Raw genomic sequence first — 5,828 nt, 5'->3', positions numbered from 1 at the left:
GAGTGGTGTATATGTGTTATATATACTAGCAGAAGTACTACTAGTGGCATCAATATACCACGTCTGAGTGGCGTATATGTGTTTTATATACTAGCAGAAGTACAACTAGTGGAGTCAGCATACCATACTTGAGTGGTGTATATGTGTTATATATACTAGCAGAGGTACAACTAGTGGCATCAATATACCATATCTGAGTGGCGTATATGTGTTATATATACTATCAGAGGTACAACTAGTGGAGTCAGTATACCATACTTGAGTGGTGTATATGTGTTATATATACTAGCAGAAGTACAACTAGTGGCATCAATATACCATATCTGAGTGGCGTATATGTGTTATATATACTAGCAGAAGTACAACTAGTGGGGTCAGTATACCATATCTGAGTGGTGTATATGTGTTATAGATACTAGCAGAGGTACAACTAGTGGAGTCAGTATACCACGTCTGAGTAGCATATGTGTGTTATATATACTAGCAGAAGCACAACTAGTGGAGTCAATATATCACGTCTGAGTGGCGTATATGTGTTATATATATTAGCAGAGGTACAACTAGTGGAGTCAGTATACCATACTTGAGTGGTGTATATGTGTTACATGTACTAGCAGAAGTACAACTAGTGGCATCAATATACCACGTCTGAGTGGCGTATATGTGTTATATATACTAGCAGATGTACAACTAGTGGAGTCAGTATACCACATCTGAGTGGTGTATATGTGTTATATATACTAGCAGAGGTACAACTAGTGGAGTCAGTATACCATACTTGAGTGGTGTATATGTGTTATAGATACTAGCAGAGGTACAACTAATGGAGTCAGTATACCACGTCTGAGTAGCGTATATGTGTTATATATACTAGCAGAGGTACAACTAATGGAGTCAGCATACCACATCTGAGTGGCGTATATGTGTTATATATACTAGCAGAGGTACAACTAATGGAGTCAGTATACCATATCTGAGTGGCGTATATGTGTTATATATACTAGCAGAAGTACAGCTAGTGGCATCAATATACCATATCTGAGTGGCGTATATGTGTTATATATACTAGCAGAGGTACAACTAGTGGAGTCAGTATACCATACTTGAGTGGTGTATATGTGTTATATATACTAGCAGAAGTAAAACTAGTGGAGGAAGTGTATGTCACACATGTGCCTGCACTACATAGTACTGAAGAACCTCTCAGAGTGCTCTAACAGTGATGTGTGATTAACCAGAGCTATGAATGTCAACCACCAGACTTTCCCTCAAGAAGAAGCTTATACGACTTGATACATTAACTCAGTCACACATTTATTCTTTGCCTTTTTGTCATACTCTCTGGAAATGTTTGAGCAGCACCCTTGAGATTCTTTGTAACAAAATTGAAGAAAAATGAATTGAATTATTGTTGGAAAGAAATTCACTTTAATGTTTCATTGGAAAACCTCCATTTTTTACCCAAATGACCTTTATTTTAAGTTTTCCTGTTTTGTACATAGGAGACTCTGTCTTAAGGCTGGAATATTGTTAAGTCAGGGTAAAATCCCACTCATTTATTGTACTCCAACAATCTTTTCCCAATTGGTGACAAAATGAAACAAATCTGTTTTCTGAATGTATATTTGGAACATTTCACCAGGGAGCCCTTTCATGACCACAAAATCCCCCTGTTCTTTAATTAGATGTTTCAGGTTCAGGTTGTCATCAAGCTTGCAAATCCCCGTGTTAGCACTGAAAGCCTTTAATTAACATATCCATGGAACATTACACAAATTACTTATAAATACAATTAAATAAGAATTGCTGGCCACCTTATTCTTGCATATTCTTAAAGTTGTACTAGAGTGAATTATGCATTAACATATTAATTATAGAAATATTAAAAATACAAGGTGGTCCTTACCATTCTTTTATTTTGCATAAAAAATGAAACTGCTGTGAAACCACAGGGTGGTTACTGGTTTCTGCAGGAACTGCAGCAGACAATATTTCATTCTGAAAGTTTTGAAATGGCCCCTGAGTTCCCACCTGCCTGTTATAAGGGTGTCCCAACACCTGGTGTGGCTTGACATCATGAAGCGCCTTAATGTCTGACTTGAGTAGTCGGCTATGATTGTGTTTTGTCATCAGGGCTGGATTAATTAAAAAGTTTGAAGGGTCTGGAGACATGTCACCGATCATCTGTTAATCCTTATTTTGACCAGTATTCAGTTATAACGCAGTGTCAACTTAATGTGGCAGGAAAGGAGGATACGGTAATCAGTGACAGGTATTTCTTGAAATATTAAAATGCATATATTTATTTGCATAGATTTTATTAAATTTATATACTTTCTAAAGATAAAATGGATGAACAAATTTGACAGATACTTTCAATTACTTGAATCTAATAATAATACTATTGATATCTAAGACTAGCAAAAAGTTAGTAATTCTGCCAGTTTGTCCCAAACTATAATGGTTTAAGCAAACACTCATTGTGAGAGACCAGGGTTTGATTCCCCACATGGGTACAATGTGTGAGGTCCATTTCTGGTGTCCTCTGCCGTGATATTGCTGGAATAGTGCGACATCAAACCCTAATCACTCTTTCAGTGACATAAATAATGTGCCAATATCTCTGTAAACGTTGTATTTTAGCTCTTTGTGTTTATACCACAGAAATATTTAGCATTTGAACATTTAAGAGTTAAAATATCATAAACATCTTCATCAGATTTTCTATGTTAAAACATAAAGGGTTAACAAATCATACAGATCTTTGTCAGATTTATATCTGGAAGGGTAGAAGGTTAACAAGAGTCCAAGCTGGTCCAGCCTGTGGCTTGCAGATCCAGTGGGGTAAACTCAGCACTTGAGGGTATTTAGACAGTTTAACATAGAAGGCTTGTCCGTCACTCAGGCCCTTGAGTCTGATTATATACTTACTGCTATCTGTCTCCCAGGAGAGTCGAGAGGGTGTTAGGATCAACTTACCTGTAGGCTTATCTGCCTGTTTGCTGGGTTTAAAATCTTTATTTGTGGGGTTGTTGGTAATCTGGGGTAGAATAGGGCCTTAAGTACCCTGTCACTTGTTGAAGGTTTTATGGTGCCAAGTGAGTAGGGATGCTACTGGTACTGCTGCTGCATTTCTGGTGTCCCCTGCTGTGATATTGCTGAAATATTGCTAGAAGTAGCGTAAAACTATACTCAATCACGACTGCTTCGTCTGCTTCTAACCCATAAAAATCTGGGTTACAACTGGTCTTCATAAACTCACTTATTGTAGGAGGCAACTAACAGGATCAGCTCACTAACAGCTCACTAACTTGGCTGACACATGCCATCATCTGCCCCAACTGCAGATCAATGATCATGACGTCAATCACTGGAGTGTCTGGACCAGGCTTGATTATTTACAGACCACTACTCTATAACTGAATACAGTTTAGTGTTCCATAAAACCACAAGCAAACAAGTAAAACAAACAGACTTTAGCTACTACTACTACTACTACTACTACTACTACTACTACTACTACTACTACTACTACTACTACTACTACTACTACTACTACTACTACTACTACTACTACTACTACTACTACTACTACTACTACTACTACTACCACCACTACCACTACCACTACCACTACCACTACCTCTACTACTACTACTACTACTACTACTACTACTACTACTACTACTACTACTACCACTACTACCACTACTACTACTACTGCTGCTGCTGCTGTTACTACTACTACTACTACTACTACTACTACTACTACTACTACTACAACTACTACTACTACTACTACCACCACCACTACTACTACTACTACTACTACTACTACTACTACATGAGGAAGAGCATCAGTTATTTTGAAATCGGTTAGTATATATGTCGTGTATGAAGTGGAAAATGGATTCCTCTCACATTTCTGACAGTTATATTATAGTTCATTTGTGTTTTAGAAACCAGCTCCCGTTTTCATCTCTCTATGCCCATGAACTCGGTATTCAGAACACAGTAACACTAGCACGTGTTGATGAAAGATATTTTCTAAAATAACACGATCATTCACACTGATGCAGATCCCAAGTGAGATATTTCCAGTATGAACAAGCTAAACAGGTTTTGAGAAAAAAACGTTTGTGTAAGTATTGCTGCGTCACTGGGGCAAGTAGATGCTTCGCTGGGCTCACGAGCCTTGTTTTGATTTAAACCTGAAACCATCCACTGAAGTGTGTTGAATGGCGTTGAACGGTGAGAGGGTGTGGAGACGATTATCTGTTCATGAATATAAGTGTTGTCGGTCTACATCCTGGCATCACAAGCCGCCGTCGCCTTTGTAATGTACAATTTCCATTTACATAATGCCTATTTGCACATGTCTCAGGTAACAATCTGAATTAATATTGTCTATTGAATGATGGAAGGTCTTGATACAACGACGCCATCACCTCTCTATGGTTAAATCATTGTTGACCTACCGCAAAAATATTATAGGAGATGTTAAAAGAATTTCCGATGGATAGGTGGTAAATAAAGAGTGTCCTATATCCCTTAATGTTAAGGCATTGAATTTGAGAGAGGATGAGTAGCTAGTTTTATAGCTACCTGACTACAGCAGTAGCTGAAGGTGTGGTCAGGTTTAATGGTTCTCTGAACACCATCTCTGAAACTATTTATGTGAAACAGTTGGAATTTGTGTCTCGTTGAAAGTTAATCTGTTAAGAATGTATCCAGGTTTAGGGCTCCTTGTACAAATCATCTGTAGCTTACATTGTTGTGTATTGTAACAGTGTTCTACAAAAGTACATTCATTATTGTGGATTTACAAAGTGTGTGAACATTGTTCAACTGTGTCAGCAATCTTGTAGCTTTTCAGAATAGTGCAGATTTTGAAATTATATGTCTTTCAAATGTTGAAAGGTTTATATCGTCATGATATTGTCTAGTGTTAGAAGAACCCATTACACTGGAAACTATCACTGCAAGCATGAAGTGTATTAAAGTCGCAAGGTACAAACCAGATTAAATGGATTTTAAGTATGTCATTTTCATGAGGCAAAATGTATATTGTTATGTTTAAAATGTAGAACATCCTTAATGGTTTGAAATAATTTGATTGGAGTGACATAATTAATTTCTTAAAAGTACATCAGCCCTTGGATACTGACAGGTATTGAGGGCAGCCAGCCTCCACACGTCCCTCACAAGAGCATGTGATGAGTGAACTTGGCAATGTGAGTTTAGTTTCAATAAATCACCTAACTAACAAAACTCCAGACATGTGGCAGCGTTGTCAGACAGGTGCTCCTACACACAGCTCCTGATTGGTCCATTCCTTCACCCAAAGGATTTAATTGGTCGCCTCTACAAACAATACTACCTGAACTAACGAGTATCAAAGCTCTCGGTTTGTCATGAACAAACGTTCAGGTATGGACGGTTCAGTGAATCCGTACACTGCTTGTTTAGGGATCAGGTTACCGGGATGTATGGTCGGTTCTGTTTACTGCCTTGTCCCCACTAGGGACGTTTAGGGAACAATCCATGCTCGCCCTGTGATACCTGATATCTGCCTGGAGAGCCAGGGCCAGTGTATCATGACAGATAATGAATAAAGGTGTCCCTATGAAGTTTGAAATTTCCCAGGAAAAATGAATTAATTTTGTGTAATGGAGAAAGAGTTTCCACAGAGCATGATTTTTTTAATCAGAAATCAGCGATACTGTAAGGATCAGTTAATAACCCTTTTGGTTGGGTTAATTGTTTGGTTTGTGTTTTATTGTTTGTTTTGTGTTTTAGGGGTATGAATTCTGTTCTTGTATTTTGGT

This window comes from Haliotis asinina, chromosome 1, assembly GCF_037392515.1.
Source record: "Haliotis asinina isolate JCU_RB_2024 chromosome 1, JCU_Hal_asi_v2, whole genome shotgun sequence".
Taxonomy (NCBI): Eukaryota; Metazoa; Mollusca; class Gastropoda; order Lepetellida; family Haliotidae; genus Haliotis; species Haliotis asinina.
Note: the sequence above shows the minus strand (reverse complement) of the source record.